This window comes from Lontra canadensis, unplaced genomic scaffold, assembly GCF_010015895.1.
Source record: "Lontra canadensis isolate GAN:19392208 unplaced genomic scaffold, GSC_riverotter_1.0 scaffold48, whole genome shotgun sequence".
Taxonomy (NCBI): Eukaryota; Metazoa; Chordata; class Mammalia; order Carnivora; family Mustelidae; genus Lontra; species Lontra canadensis.
Genome location: NW_022631042.1, coordinates 12,333,703 through 12,351,404, shown reverse-complemented (window position 1 = coordinate 12,351,404; position 17,702 = coordinate 12,333,703).

The window sequence follows — 17,702 nt, the reverse complement described above, 5'->3', positions numbered from 1 at the left end:
AGCATGTGAAGGTCATTCTAAGGAGTTTGGCTTTTATTTTAGGTGAGATCGAACATCAGTTGAGTGGTCTGATTTAATTTACATTTTAAAAAAATCCCTGGCTACTGTCAGAGGAGTAAAATGGGTGGAAGGCAAGCATGTAAGCCACAAAACAAATCAGGAAGTTATTGGAATAATGCAGAAATAACTGTAATAGATCAGCGTGGAAGGGGTGGAGATATTGAGAAGGATTATGATCCTGTATGTATTTTAAAGGTGGATATGATAGGATTGCCAGTGGATTGAATGTAGGGTATAAGAAAAATGTGGTATCAAGGATGACACCGAGGTTTGGGCTGGGTCACAAGATGGAGATAGTGTTTTGTGTTTTAAGATTTATTTATTTATTTATTTTACAAGAGGGGAGGGACAGAGAGAGAGAATCTTCAAGCAGACTCCCTGGGAGCCTGACATGGGGCTCCCATCTCATGACCCATGAGATCATGACCTGTGCCAGAACCAAGCATCTGACCCTTAACTGATTGTGTCACCCAGACACCCCAGGAGTCGCTTTTTTAACATAGTGATTTTGAGAAGCCTGTCAGACATTCAAGTTGCATTTTGAGCATACAGTTAGACGTAGGCATCTGGAGTTAGAAGAGAGGTTGAGGCAGGACTCATGGGAGGTTTACTTGGTACTTGAAGCTGTGCCATTGCATGAGGTCACCTAGGGAGTGAGAGTAGATGAGGAAGAGAAGTCATGCAAAGACTGAGCGCTGGAAGCTCAGATCTTAAAGTTCTGGAAGATATGAAGAAACCAACAAAGGAAACTGGAGGGAGTGGCCACTGAAGGAGAAGGGAAGACCATCAGCAGGGTGGCAAGTCTTGGAAGCCTAGTGACAAATGTGTTTTGAAGAGGGAGGGATCAGATGGGTCAAGTGCTGATGGCAGGTCAGGTCAAATAGGATGAGAGTCAAAAAAATGATCATTGGATTTCGCAATGTGGAGATAATTGACACGTGACAAAAGACATTTCAGTAGTACTGGGGAAAAGGCTAATTGGAGTGGGTTCAACAGAAAATTGGAGGAGAGGCCCTGCAGGTGGTGGGTAAGGCAGTTCTTTCAAGGAGTTTTATAACAAAGTCATGGAGAAAAATGAGGCAGTGGTGGAAAGGGAAGGAAGCATGGTCAAGAGAGGGCTTTTTAATTTTTTCTCTGTAACATTTGAGAAGTAACAGCATTTTTGTATTTTCCATTTTGCTGATGGAAATGATCATGTGGGAGAATGAGGGAAATTACTTACAGCAATGTCCTTTAGAAGGCAAGAGTGCCTTGAGTCTAGTGTCCAAAAGAAGAGCTGGCTCAAAGAAGGATAAACAGATCATTCATACTAATGTTGGTGAGAACAGAGCACATGTAAATAGTTGTAAATGAACTAGTAGATGTGGTAGCAGGTGATTTTGCAGGTTCTTTTCTCATTGATTCGATTTTCTCAGTGTAATAATAGGTGAAGTTCTAAGATAGGAATGAGGAAGGGGTTGCAAACAGGTGGAGGCTTGCAGAGAAAGAACTTGTTGAAATAGTAGTCTGTGAGTGAGCAGCCTGTGACCCCACTTGAGGTCAGTGGCCCTCAAATTACTGTTTGTGTTTTTCTCTAATTACACTGAATGTTGATATGGATAGGAGGTGAGTTAAATTGAACTTCTTGTGGTTCCCCACTCCTTTACCTTTGCACAGGTAAGTTTACATCTGCCTGGAATCCCCTCTCTACCCTGTTTACTCATCTTTCAACTTTTGTCTCAACTCCCACTTACTTAAGCCTACCAGGCAAAGCTAATTATTCCCTTCTTAGAACTGTTGTGCTACCATGGTCCATCCCTCTATTGTAATCATTACCATGTTGTAATATTTTGCTTCCCTCTCTCCCTTGTTAATTTGGCCACTCCTTGAGGGTGTCAATTTGGGTACTGCAATTCCTCATATAGTGTATGGTTTATGGTTGGCATTCATTAATTGCCTATTGAATTGAATTCCATGGCAAGAATGAGCAGGAAGAATTGGCCAGTAGGAGAGGTAGGGTCTAGAGAAAGAGAGAATGGTGACATTAGAACCAGACTCGGCTGCTCTGTAAGGAGAGGAATGCTTACCCCTATGGGTGGGTGAGGTCACTGCTAACTCATCTGTAGGGGTGGAGTGAATGGGGTTGAACCCCAAATGAACTTATGTAAACTGAGTCAGAAATGCTCAATTCTACAGAGTTTGCATTGAGGATCAAAAGAGTTCATACACGGAGAAGGATTTTGTAAATGAAAATGCACCACATGATGTAAGACACTGTTTCTTATAGCACTCTGTGCCAAGATAATAGAGATATGTTGATTTGTATATTTTACTTGAGTATAGGCTGTGTAATAAAGGAAGAGAGAAGGATGGGTTAAAGATAAAAAGAATGATTATAGCTATAATCTTCTTGTTGTCCTTTCTACTCTTAAAAGTCTCTTTGGAAGATATCATCATGGTCTCTTTCAGTTACAGCATGTTCCACGGCCTCCCATTGTCTCCGAGCCAAGAGCCCTAATGTGACCTACTTTGCTAAGCCAGGTGGTGTCATAGACAAAAGTGCCAGCTCATTCTGCAGGAAGCAGAGGGTGAGTAAGGATCCTGCTGATCTGACTGGCTGGTGTCACGATGCACAGGTTTGGGAAATGCCTGTGCTCAGAAAAGGCTAACCTTCTACAACATTCTAGAACTCAAGAGAACTTTCTAACACATTGACAGTGTTAACAATTCCAAAGCAATTAAGTGTTTGATTCTTGATGCTGACCAGAAGTTATATGATTTTAACACAGGTTCTGACTTTTGTTAGTTAATCATTCATGGCAACTTGGCTTTGTTTTCCCTTAAATTTCCAGTTTCTTAAGGGCAGGGACCATGTTCTGTACTTTATACTCTCTGTCCACACATGCTTACCATGGTATGTTAGGGGTTCTCAATTACCATCTGGTATTGATTGGGTTTGTTAATAGATGTCAGACAGCTTTCGTGGTGATCGGGTATTGACAGAGCATTGAGAAAGGCAAAGATAGAGCTTTTTTTCTGCTATATAAACCACATGTTGCTTAACCTGAAGTCCTGGGAACATAGCATGTCCTGCATAAATGTGAATTTAGGACACTGTTATTCTACCCCTTCTTCCCAATAATTTAAAAGACCTTTATGGCAGTTTATCTTCCTTTCACTCCCTAACTTAACGTAATTTACCGTATTGCTTTTGGTCTACATTCTCATGTGCCAAAAGAAGTAGTCCTCAAAACACAGAGCTGTTGCATTTTGACGTGTACCCAGAAGGTGGCTTTACTTGCTGACTTTATAGGGTGGGTTGGGTAAACACATTTCTGGGAGGATTGTCTAAGATGCAGGTCTGTTTCTTGGGCAGAGCTGCTTGTTGGTCCATTGTCCTCTAGGGTGAGACTCAGCTTACTTCCAGTAGAATTGTTCATATTAGTGACACGAAGGAATGAGGAATAGGACAGATTAGTTGTGATGATCTTAACAGTCTGGGACATGGAATGATGCCCCTGAAAAAGCAAAAACAAGAGCACCAGACTGGGGACTCAAATCAAGAGATATCTCAGAAAGCAGAATCAAGAAGTCGGAATGAAGAGCAAAAGTAAAGTTTGTCTGATCTCTAGAAGTTGGAGAGTTTGCCCCAGCAGTGAGAAAACTCCTTCAGAGTTAGGGGAGAGGCTGGGCAATATTCTCTAGGCCCCTTGTCACCACCTCTGGGCCATTATCTTTCTGCCCCCTGAGGCTCCTGCCTGCATCGACATCAGCCCCGCTACTCCATCCCAGGCAGCACCCTTTTCTCATTGAACTCTCTGGAACCCCCTTCATACTCTTCTCACCTTGCTCATGCCTCTGGTGTGGACAGTTTCAGAATCCTGGTATAACTGGCCCAACAATGTAGCTTCAGTGCTGTTACATTTTTCTCCCACAACCTTAACCACCAGTTTCCTTTAGCAGCTAACTTCCGTAGCTGTGCTCTGGGCTCTGCTGTCACTCAGATGTCTCATGCTGGAATCGCAAACTTGACATGTTAATCTCTCCAAACAGCCTCCCCTGGCCAGGTGTCCCACCCCTCAACCCCACAACTTCTTTTCTTCAGCCTGATGGACACTTGTGGTCCCTACCTTCTCACTCTCATTTCCTTGTCTGTTGTCCCTACTGGCTCCACTTCCCTTCCTTATCTAGTATACACCCCACAGTGTGTCACTTTGTGTCAGAGTCTCCTTGTCCTCTGCTGCATCTGTCTTGCAGGCCTTGAAGGTTGGATGAGTCCCCCGCTTTTTAGCCCCTCCTCTCTCACACTCAGCTTACCGAGCTGCTTCATTGGCCTCACTCACTATAACATTAAGGTTGTGATGTTAGGCGACCCTTAGGGCTCCTCGCCAGTCTTAAAGGGGTGTGGTCACCTCCCAGTGGGTCTTAAAGTCACCTTGCCAGTCTTAAAGGGATCTTTCACTCCCCCAGCAGCTATCCCAAACCTCCATGATTTTCTGCAACCCATCTTTTTCACCTTTTCTTGAGAAATGACTTTTTTTAAGGCATTTATTTATTTATTTATTTATTTATTTATTAATTATTTATTTGAGAGAGAGAGAAAGAGATCACAAGCAGGGAGAGTGGCAGAGGGAGAGGGAGAAGCAGGATCCCCACTTAACAGGGAGCCCCACACAGAACTGATCGCAGGACCCTGGAATCATGACCTGAGCCGCAGGCAGACATCAACTGACTGAGCCACCCAGGTGGTCCCTCTTGGGAACTGACTCTTAGATATTTTACAGCTATAACTTAAATTATAGATACCTTCAAACTTTCACTCAGTCCCCTATAACCACAGCCTTCAACATGCTCCAATATTTCTCAACCTCAGTCTGAGAAAACTTTTTTCTTTCCTTTTCCCCACTCTCAATTTGTTCACTCATTCAATGATCACTGAGAGCCACATGTCTCCTCACAAGCACTGTGCTATCTGCTGAGGATATTAGAGATGAAGAAGATGTCGACCTTACCCACAAGAAGCTTAAAATCATATAGGGGAGACAGATATTATGGTGCAATGATCGAAATATGTATGGCACATTATAAGAGTGTGAGGAGAAAAGCCACCTAACTCAGCCTTCAGAGGAAGGAGATAAGTGTCATGAGGGATGTTTCAGATGGGGTGGTGGCTTGAGCTAATCCTTAAAGAGTGAGAGGGGGTGTTAATTAGGAAAATTTGGAGTGGGAAGGAGACTGGACCATCATGGATTAGAGGGCAGGGGATAGTGACATTGAAATATAGGAAGAGGGTATAAGTAAAAATAGGAAATGGAATTGTTCTTATTCTCGACGGTGTCCTAGACTTTGCTATGGGGCTATCCAACAAAAAACTAACACATTTTACCCAAATTTCCTTCTCCTTTTTTTATTCTTTATCCTACTGTAATTCTTCTTGCTCCCTCTTCTCCATGATTCAACTAGTAACTAACTTCTGATGACTCTACAGCATCAACATTTCATATCTGCCTGTCCCTTCTCCATATTTGTTTAGCATCAGTGTGATAGTCTCACGATTGACCTCACATCTGTATTCCTCTTAGAAAGAGAGATCTTTCTAACATGGACAACTTACTACGTCACTTCCTGACTAAGCCGTGGCTTCCCCACACTCCACCCTGATAGGAAAGGCTTCTCCCATCCCAACCCCTGTCCCCACCTTTGCATCCTTACTGGTCCCTGGCCATTTGTTCATGCTCTTAGGCTTTTGCATGATCAACTATCAGCAATTTCTTTGATTTGCCCTATTGTTTTATACCTAGATGTCTTCTCCCACCCCATAGGTACAAGAATATTTTGATGCAGCACCTTTTTTTAAAAAAAAGATTTTATTTATTTATTTCAGAGAGTGAGAAAAAGAGAGAGGGAGAGAGAACAAATGGGGAAGAAGCAGAGGGTGAAGCAGGTTCCTGCTGAACCGGGAGCCTGATGTGGGTCTCACTCCCAGGATCCCGGGATCATGACCTGAGCTAAAGGCAGTCACTAAACCAACTGAACCATCCAGGCCCCCCCTGATGCAGCATCTTAATATGAACACATTTTAATGCAGTCCAAAAGAACCAGCAAACATTTAACCTATTCTCTTTTTCTCTTTCTTGAATAATGACTATAATAGACACTCTTCTTTGATTTTTAATTTATTGTTTAACCATAACATACAGTGTTATATTAGTTTCAGGTGTCTGACATAGAGATTTGACAATTCTATTGTTACTCAATCCTCACGTAAGTGTGCTTGCCGTCTGTCACCATAGCGTGTTATTTACAATACTGACTACATGCCCTACGCCGTACTTTGCATCGCTGTGAGTTATTTATTTTATAACTGGAAGTTTGTACCTCTTAATCCCCTTTCCCTGTTTTGCATGTCTTCTATCTACCAGCCCTCTGGCAACATCCAGTTTGATCTCTGTATTTAAGAGTCTATTTGCTTCTTTATTTGTTTATTTGTTTAGATTCCACATACAAGTGAAATTATATGGTATTTATCTTTCTCTGATCTATTTCACTTAGCGTAATACCCTCTAGGCCCATCCATGTTGTTGTAAATGGCAAGATTTTTTCTTTTTTATGGGTAAGTAGTATTCTATATGTATACTACACTTCTTTATTCATCTATCGATGGACACTTAGGTTGCTTCTGTATCTCAGCTATTGTTAACTAATGCAGCAGTAAACATAGGAGGGCCTATTTTTTTTTTTCAACTTAGTGTTTTCCTTTTCTTTGGGTAAATACCCATTAGTGGAATTACTGGATCATCTGGCATTTCTGTTTTTAATTTTCTGGGGAACCTCTGTATGGTTTTCCAGAGCAGCTGCACCAATTTGCATTCCCACCAACACTGCATGAGTGTTTTCTTTTTCCTCCTCATCCTCCCCAGCACTTGTTATTTCTTGTCTTCTTGATACCAGCCATTCTGACAGGTGTGAGGTGACCTCTCATTGTGGTTTTGATTCAAATTTCTCTGCTGATTAGTGATAACTGAGCATCTTCAATGTGTCTGTTGATGTAATAGACACTCTTAACTCATTCCTTCACCTTTCCCTTTCATTCTTTCCAGGGTGATGATGACACCAATGACCTTGACAGGTTAACTCCCCATTTTAATCTTCCATCAACAGTTTTAAGTTACCTTAAGTGTCCTGCTTCTCATGCTTTATGTGCCCCTCCCTTTCACTTGTCTTCCTAAGGCACCCTTGCTCATCTTTTGTTACCAGCCCCCATTTCCCATACTTAGAAATTCCAGTTACCATTTACCACTCTCTGTGCCCTCTCATCTCTGTATTCATTTCAGTTGACACCTCTTACACGTGCATGTCCCCACCATAAAACATCATATTTCTGAGGATGGGGCTCATTCATTTCTTAATTTCTAACACCTCCTACAGTTTTTGAACAAAGTAGACACTTCATAAGTTGATGCTAAATTGACAAATGAAGGAAGGAATGGGATCCAAAGGCAAAAGACTCAATAAGGAGCCTGGTATTTTGAATTCAACCCAGAGTAAACTGGAGTGTTTGAATTCAACTGGAGGGTCCTTTTGGTCAATCCTGGGAAAATTCACCATGTTCCACAAGTTGTAAGCCAAGAGAGTAAGATCTTTTTGCAGAAACCTGAAAGGTAGTTTAATATCCTAAGACAACAGACTTTGAAAGGTTAGTATAAGAAGTTTAAGTATGTAAGAAGATTCTAGATCATGATGAAGCTCAAGTGCAGTGAGAATAGTGACCCCATGGGGTTGGGGGCAGGAACCACAGTAGCCTCAGGGGGATAAGATGCTACCTTTTCTGAGAAAGGAGGGTTTAGCGGCCTTGTATGAGGGGAGAAGATAAAGGGAGGACAGAGTGGGGAGAAGAGGAAGCTGGAATCCAAATTACATTACTGACCTATATCAAAGGAATGCTGTTGTCTCATTTGTATACTTCCCTATCTGTATCTTGAGGAAAACAATCTTTTTTTCCTTAACTAGTATTTTTTTTTAAAGATTTTTATTCATTTATTTGACAGAGAGAGAGAGCAAATGCACAAGCAAGGGGAGAGGCAGAGGGAGAGGGAGAAGCAGGTTCCTTGCTAAGTAGAGAACCTGATGCAGGGCTCCATTCCAGGACCCAGAGATCATGACCTGAGCCAAAGGCAGATGCTTAGCCAACTGAGTCATCCAGGTGCCCTCCTAACTAATTTTTAAAAGGTAAAATATACATGGTAAAAATTCATGTGCTAGTATCCAAGGGTATTCATTGAAAGTAAATGTGTGTCCTACCCTAGGCCTCTATTATTCTTCCCCAGCGGTAACCACTATTAACAGTTTCTAGTTTTTTCCCCAGAACCTTTAAGTATATAAATGCATATTATATATATAGCACATATTAATATAACTATTTTACCTGAAAATCTATCTACCTAAATGGAAATCTAATTATATATTTATATCTGTATTTTAAACATAGTTGGCAGCATCCTGTCAAGGGCTTTCCATTTTAGTTTATGGAGACATATTTTTTGTGGTTGTAAGAACACCTAACATGAGGTCTACCTTTTTAAAAATTTAAATGTGTTGTATAGTAAGGCATTATATTTTAAATATACTTCATGATATTCCTACTCTAACTGCATTATAGGTATTTAATTAGTCCCCTGTTGATGCCTGTTTAATTTTTTTCTAGTCCGTTGCTATTTTAAGCAATGCTGCAGTGAAAATCCTTGTACATCTGTATGTCTGCCAGAGTCCAGCAGAAAGCAGATGGTGTCTCTAAAAGCTTACTTGAAGAGAGTTTACTGGAAGAACTAGGAACACAGGTTCTGGCAGGGTTAATGGATCCCACAATAAATAGTTGAGTCCTTGGGGACTAGCAAGAGAAGACTTCACCTCCCCTAGGCCCAGTGGGATAAGGGAAGGAGCAGTATTACTAGAAGCCAGTGGACTTTCTCACCGCTGTGAGAAAGGCCACCCAACAGGAGATGTGGCCACGGACCAAGGAATGCAGCCACTGCCCAAACTGCAGCCTTCAGAGTAAACATCCTGTCTGCTCTCTCCTCTTGCTCTCTGGTCACCTGCTGGTACCTCTGCCAACTACAAGTGGAAGCCAGAGGACAAGGACACCCAGGTGGTACAGTCCAACAAGGTCAGATCACAGGGTACAGGCAGGCAGAGTAGGCCCAGAGACACAGCTGGAAGGCTAAGTGGAGAATAACCAGTCCCTGACTTAAGCTTCCTCGCCTTACAGTGATTGGACTTTACAATGGTGTGAAAATGATAGCATTGAGCAGAAACTGTACTTTGGATTTTTATCTAAGTGCTAGTGATAGGAGGTATGGTACTCTTTTGCGATGCGGGGCAGAGTAGCCAGCCATAGCTCCCTGTCAGCCGCACGATCGTGAGAACCACCCGTACGCTTATAACCATTCTGTGCCCAGACAACCATTCAGTTCTCCACTTTCAGCACAGTATTCAGAGAAATACGCGAGACTGTTTCCACTTTAATGTAACATAGGGTTTGTGTTAGATGATGTCTCTCAACCCCTAGCTAATGCAGCTGTTCTGAGAACACAGAAGATGGGCTAGGCTAAGCTGTGATGTGTGGTGCATTAGGTACTTAGACATATTGACTTAGAATATTTTCAACTTACGATGAGTTTATCTGGAGATACCTCCATGGTAATTCAAGGAAGATCTGCTGTCAGCAGGAAGGAAAGACACTCCTCCACATCCATTCCACCACCCCCTTTCTTTCAGGAGTTCTGGGAGTTCCTTTTGTATTCTGAGTATGGCTACTCAGAATTAGGACTACATTTCCCAGCTTCCCTTGCAGCCAAAGCAATAATGAGAGGAAGTGTCCTGTGGCCGCTTCTGAGAATTTGAGAGATAGCTGATGCGTGCCTTCCGGCCTTCGTCCTTTGTTATTTATTCTTTGATGTAATTTACATGCTGCCTAGGAGCAGGAGCTCTAGGGCCACACCCTTTGAATGGTGAGTAGAGGGAGAACTGGAAGGAACTAGATTTCTGAGCACTTCATAGAACGTAGTCGCCCTAGCCTTCTTGAACTGCACACCTCCAGATTTCATTTACTTGGGAAAGAAATACACTTCGACCTTGTTTAAATCATAGTTATTTTCTTGTCTGTCTGCAGTCAAACCTAGTCCTAACGAATGCATGATAATTAAACTGACTTTTACAGACTGAGTTTGAATCCAGCTACAACATTCACTACATATGTGACCTTGAGCAAGTTTCTTCTTATGCCTCATTTTTCTCATAGGGACAATTAAAGAAAGTACTTCATTTGGTTGGTATGAGGAATAACTAAATGAAAATATCTGAAATTTAGACTAGGGTCTGCCCAATGTAGCAAACATTCAGTACATGTAAGTTATTAGTATTACTATTACCATTATCATGTTTAATTGTCCTCCAAAGAAGATATGCCAGTTAGCCTATTAAATGCCCAAAATGTCTTTTCCCTCAACCCTTATTGATACTGTGCATTATCAAAGATTTTTGTCTAATAGATGAATAGTGTATTTCATTTTTATTTTAAATTGCCTTCTAATATTACATTTTTTAGAAATATGCATCTTTACCTTTTTTATAAAAGCGTTTGTATTTATTGTTGGGTGAACTTCATTTTTGTGTCCTCTGTTCATTCTGTTGGGTTTTTGTTTTGTGGTGTATCTTTTTAAAAAAAGCAATCCAGGTATTATGGAAATTCGCCTTTTGTCTGCTATGGCCGTGCAAATATTTTCCCTGATTTTCATTTGCTTTCTGACTTTATTTTTATATGCAAAACTTTTAAAATTTCAATATAGTAAAAATGATCCTTCTCTACCATCATAATATCTGAGTTTAATGTTATTTTTTAGATTTTTTAGATAATGTTATTTTTAAAGATTTATTTATTTACTTATTTTAGAGAGAGAGAGAGAATGTGCACGTGTGTGTGAGTTGGGGTGGGCAGAGGGAGGGGAGAGAGAGAATCCTTAAGCTTAGTCCCTGCTGAGTACAGAGCCTGACAGGGGGCTCAATCTTAGGACCCTGTGATCATGACATGAGCTAAAACCAAGAGTTGGACACTTAATGGACTGAGTCACCCTGATGCTCCTAATGTCCCTATTTTATTTATTTACTTATTTACTTACTTATTTATTTAATATTTTATTTATTTATTTGTCAGAGAGAGAGAGAGCACGCACAAGCAGTGCTTGCTGAGCAAGGAGCTGAGCAAGGAGCCTGACGCAGGGCCTCGATTCCAAGGCCCTAGGATCAAGGCAGACGTTTAATTGACTGAGCCACCCAAGCGTCCTTACTGTCCCTATTTTAGAAAGATCTTTCCCATTCTGGGTTATAAAACAATTCCTTCATTTTCCTCCTAGGGCTTTATGATTGACTTATATAAAAACATTTTCTCTATCTGGAGTATAACTTGGGATAGGCAGTGTGGTAAGATTTGAAGTCATTCTGCAGAATACTGTGTTGGAAGGTTGACAGAGATGAGCCCTCTGACACACAAATCCTCCATAAGTAAGTTGTAGTTTACTTTGATCCACACAATAGACACATTTTAAACAAAGCGTAGGAGGAGCCATCCCACTTGCAAATGTTGGGTAAGCTGGCCGCCTCAGCTTTCTCTTCCTCTTGGGGGGAAACACGTAGGTCATTTACAATGGCATTTGGTATTAACAGGGTGAAGGTCCTGCCAGGTCCAGGCTATGAGACTGTCTTTCACACATCATATCACCTGCTTCTCACTTGGTGGTGGGCACAAGGTCTGTCTCCCTAGGACCATCCTGCTACCTGTTAGACAATAATGCCAAGACATTTTTATACCTGTGCTAACAATGGCCCATCTGTGAACATAGGCAGTCAGATACCGCCCATGTTTTCAAGCCAAGGGGAAATTGGGCCCAGTACCTGCCACTAGGCTCCATCTTTGTTTCTTTTTTTTTTCCTGGTGGGGTAGGGGTGTGGCGGGTGGTGGTTTGTCAGTTGTTATCATAATGGTTGAGAGCACAAGTTCTGGGAGTAAAACTATGACTCTGTACTTCCAGCTTGAGCTATAGGGACAAAAGCCAAGTTTCCTTCACTTTTTTGTGCTTTGCTTTCTCTTCTGCCAAATGGACATTATAACATAGTGTGAGGATTAAATAAATATATTTAGAGTGCTGAAAAATTTCTTAGCAACAAATGGTCAGTAAACACTAAAAAGGCCTTTCCAAACCCAGAATATAAAAATAACTTCCCTGTTTTTTCCTAGTATTTTACAGATTTGTTCTTATAAAAATATGAATACCATTTATAACAAATATTATAATGAATAATAAGTATATAAGTAATAAAATAAATATAAATAAGTAATAAAAATTAAAACATTTAAAGAAAAATATTATAACTTTATGAATAATATAATTATTATTATTATCTGAGATGTTGCCTTGATTATATACTACATTTGCATATGCCTTTGAGTCTAGTTCTGGATTCTTTGTCATGATTCATTTAGCTTAACCACATTTGCTTTATAACATACTTTACTATTTGGTAGAATTTGCTTAATTCTTATGCTTCCTTTTCAGAAATGTTTTTCTGGCTAAACTCGAATTTTGGTATTTACACAATAATCTTAGAACTAGCTGCTGTGATTTAAAAAAATCAGTATTTTATTGGGTTGCAACAAATTAACATATTAATTTAGAGGTGATTAGCATTCTTATAAGATTGACTTTTCCTCTTCCAGTACAAGGCATGGCTCTATGTTTATATTCAAGCTGTTTTTAAAAAAATTCCTGTCAGAAGAGTTTTAAAGTTTTCTGAAAGTGTTCATGTATTTCTTGCATGTTCCTTGTTAAGTGTATTCCTTGCTTCCTCCCTCCGTCCCTTCTCTCCTTCCTCCCTCTGTCCGTCCCTTCCTCCCTTCCCTTCTCCTCCCACTCCCTTTTCTTCTGTTAGGGCAAATGGCACCAGTTCTTTTATCATATTTATAATTACTTCTTGTTTGTATGGAAGAACTATCAGTTGTCACTTTGCAAGCCTGGATCATGTAACTGGATGAGGAAAACTCACAAAAATCTAATCTTCCTTCCCTTTTTGCAGTTACATACAACCCCCATATGTTGGGGGACGCCTGGGTGGCTCAGTGGGTTAAGCTTCTGCCTTTGGTTTAGGTCACCATCTCAGGGTCCTGGGATTGAGTCCCGCGTCAGGCTCCCTGCTCAGTGGGAAGTCTGCTTCTCTCTCTCCCTCTGCCTGCCGCTCTGCCTACTTGGGCTCTCTCTCTCTCTCTCTAGTCAAATAAATAAATAAATACAGTCTTTAAATAACAACAACAATCCCCATATGTTGGAAGTAGATAAACTGAGTCAAGAGTCTTAGAAGAGAAATTAGAAGAGCAATTGGGGAGGCAACAAATGAGACCCAGAAAAGAGCGCACTTTGAATGAAGTGACTGGGATAACACCCAAAAAGCAGGTTGATTAGGAATTGCATCAGTAAAAAACTGTTGGATATGATCAAAGTTGTACAAAGGCAAATTTAAGGTGTTAAATGGTTTCTATAAATACAAGGACTTTTTCTTGAACAAAATAATGGAAACGAAATCAGTAAAATTAAGATTAGTTTTTTCTTTTATTTTTTTATAAGCAGAAAGTTCAAGCAAAGAAAATTAGAAAAGTAAAATGTGGTAACCCTATAGAGTTTTTTATTATTTAAAAACAAAATCCTATGTACGTACGCCAATAAAATGGAAAATGAATGGTTTGGGAGAAAATATAAATGACAAAGCTGATTTAAGAAAAAGCAAAAGAATGAAAGCTACTCAAGTCATTTTTTAAAGCTGGCATAACCAAAATAAATACATAAATAACGAAACTAGCATTACTCTGATACCAGAGCCAATGGGTAAGACTCAGGGACCAGAGAGCCTGGCTGGGATCTTTTAAACCAACACTTACTTAGTTCTTACTCATGGCAGGTGTGGTTCTGAGTGTTTCAGAGTTAATCTGCATAATTCTCCTAAGCATCCCATGAGGGAGGGATTACGATTACCCTCATTTTAGAGATGAGCAAACTGAAGAAATTCGGAGGTTAAGGAACGTGTCTGCTCCCAAGTTCACAGAGGTGGCATGTGATGGCATTGAGAGGTGGCACAAAATAGCATCCTAAAACATGTCCTCTAGTGCCAGTGTAGCCCATTTACATCCTGTCTCACCATGTTCTAGTTGTAGGAGGACAATTTTTAACACTTTTGTGCTTCAATTCTCAAATGCGTAGAACTGAGAAATGGATACAGTAATCGTATAAATAGTTGAGAACAGTATCTGGAACATAGCAGACACCCCTTAAACATAATGCAATTGTCACTGCTATTAGTAGTAAAAGGGGACATAGAGTACATAAAAAGATAATCACTCACGTGTATGTACAAAATTTAATTTCCTGATACCCAGAGTATCAGAAAATGCAGGAATTTAATTAAGTGTACTTTGGTTTTTTCTTTTTTTGAATTTCTTTCTTAATTTAAATTTTTTTCACATACAGTGTTATATTGGTTTCTGGTGTACGATATAATGATTCAGTAATTCCATATGTCACCCAGTGTTCATCACAAGTACACCTCTTAATCCCCATCACCTATCTAAACCACCCTTTACTTCCTTCCCCACTGGTAACCATCAGTTTGTTCTCTATAGTTAAGAATCTGTTTCTTGATTTGTCTCTCTCTCTCTCTTTTTTTTCCCCCCTTTGCTCATTTATTTTGTTTTTCAAATTCCACATATGAGTGAAATCATCTGGTATTTGTCTTTCTGTGACTGGCTTATTTTGCTTAGCATTATGCTCCCTAGCTCTATCCAAGTCCTTGCAAATGGCAAGATTTCTTTTTTTTTTTATTATGACTAAGTAATATTGCATTGTAGATACATCCCACAACTTCTTTATGCATTCATCAATCAATAGACACTTCCATTATCTTGGCTATTGTACAGAAAGCTGCTATAAACATAGGGATGCATCTATCCCTTTGAATTAGTATTTTTGTATTTGGCTAAATTCCCAGTAGTGTGACTGCTGCTGGATCATAGGGTATCTGAATTTGTAGCTTTTTGAGAACCTCTATATGTTTTCCACAGTCAGCACTGGTTTGCATTCCCATCAAAGTGCAGGTGTCCTTTTTCTCCATGCTCCTTGCCAACAACTGTTGTTTCTTCTGTTGTTGATTTTACCCATTCTGACTGGTGTGAGGTGATATCTCATTGTAATTTTGATTTGCATTTTCCTGATGTTAAGTGATGATGAATATCTTTTCATGGATTTGTTGGTCTTCATTGAAGAGATATCTGTGCCCATTTCTAATTGGATTATTTATTTTGGGGGTATTGTAAGTTCTTTATATTTTTTGGATACTAATCCTTTACTGGATGTTTATTTATTTATCTATTTATTTATTTACTTATTTATTTTTTCAGCATAACAGTATTCCTTGTTTTTTTGCACTACACCCAGTGCTCCATGCAATCCGCGCCCTCTCTAATACCCACCGCCTGGTTCCCCCAAACTTCCACCCCCCCACCCCCCCACCCCCGCTGCTTCAAACCCCTCAGATTGTTTTTCAGAGTCCATAGTCTCTCGTGGATGTTTTATTTGTAAATATCTTCTCCTATTTTGCAGGTTGCCTTTTAGTTTTGTTGATTGTTTCCTTCTTGTGCAGAAGCTTTTTATTTCGATGTTGTTCCAGTAGTTTATTTTTGCTTTTGTTTCTCTTGCCTCAGGAGACGTATCTAGAAAAAAGTTGCTTCAGCCAATGTCAGAGAAGCTACTGCCTGTGTTCTCTCCTAGGGTTTTTATGGTTTCAGGTCTCACATTTAGGTCTTTAATCGATTTTGAATTTGTTTTTGTTTGTGTGGTGTAAGAAAGTGGTCCAGTGTCATTGTTTTGCAGGTTGCTATCCAGTTTTCTCACCACCATTTGTTGAAGAGACTGTCTTTTCCCCTTGGATGTTCTTTCCTGCTTCGTGGAAGATTAGTTGGCCATCTTGTGGGTTCATTTCTGGGTTTTTTATTCTGTTCCATTTTGTGCCAGTACTGTGCAGTTTTGATTACTATAGTTTTGCAGTATAACTTGAAGTCTGGAATGGTGATGCCTCCAGCTTTTCTTTTCTTTTTCAAGATTGTTTTGGCTATTCAGGGTCTTTTGTGGCTCCATACAAATTTCAGGATTGTTTGTTCTAGTTCCGTGAAAAATGCTGTTGGTATTTTGTTACGGGTTGTAAAAATGTGTAGGTTGCCTTGGGTAGTAGGGACAATTTACCAATATTTGTCCTTTCAATCCATGAGCATGGAATGTCTTTACATTTTTTTTTTTTGTAAATGTTTCTTTCATCTTTGTTTCATAGTTTTCAAGAGTACAGGTCTTTCACCTCTTTGATTAGGTTTATCTCTCGATATTTTATTATTTTTGGTGCAATTGTAAATGGGATCATTTTCTTAATTTGTCTTTCTGCTGCTTCATTATTTAGTGGTGTTTTGGTCTTGGGAATGCTGGTTTCATAGGATAAATTTGGAAGTTTTCTATTTTTTGGAATAGTTTGAGAAGAATAAGTATTAACTCTTCTTTAAATGTTTGGTAGAATTCACCTGTGATGCCATCTGGTCCTGGACTTTTATTTCTTGGGAGTTTTTTGAATACTGATTTTTTTTTTCTGGTTATCAGTCTGTCCAAACTTTCTGTTTCTTTCTGTTTGGTAGTTTACATATTTCTATGAATTTATTAATATCTTCTAGATATAGTTTTTCATAATATTCTCTTAGAATAATTGTATTTCAGAGTGTTATTTCTCCTCTCTCATTTGTTATATTATTTATTTGAGACCTTTCTCTTTTTTTCTTGATGAGTCTGACTAGAGATTTATCAATTTTATTGACAATTTTATTGACTTTATTGAGCCAGAGCCAGCTCCTGGTTTCATTGATCTGTTCAACGGATTTTTAGTTCTATACCATTTATTTCTGCTCTAATCTTTATTATTTCTTTCCTTCTGCTGGCTTTAGGCTTCATTTGTGGTTATATTCCTAGCTCTTTAGATGTAAGGTCAGGTTGTTTATTTGAGATTTTTCTCACTTCTTGAGGTACGCCTGTATTGCTATATACTTCCCTCTTATAATCACTTTTGTTGCATCCCAGAGGCTTTGGACTATTGTGTTTTCATTTTCATTTGTTTCCATGTACTTTTTAAATTTCTTCTTTTATTTTGTAGTTGATCCATTTAGTGTTTAGTAACATGTTATATAACCACCATGTGTTTGTGGTCTATTCAGATTTTTTTCTTGTGTATGACTTCAGTCTTCTTGAATTTGTTGATTTATTCTGGAGAATGTTCTGTGTGCACTTTAAAAGAATGTGTATTCTTCTCTTTAGGATAGAATGTTCTGTATATATCTGTTAAATCCATCTGGTCCAGTGTGTCATTCAAAGCCATTGTTTCCTTGTTGATTTTCTGTTTAGAGGATCTGTCCATTGATGTAAGTGGTTTGCTAAAGTCCCCTACTATTTGTATTATTATTGATTAGTTCATTTATGTTTGTTATTAACTGTTTTGTGTATTTGGGTGCTCCCATATTGGGTGCATAAATATTTACA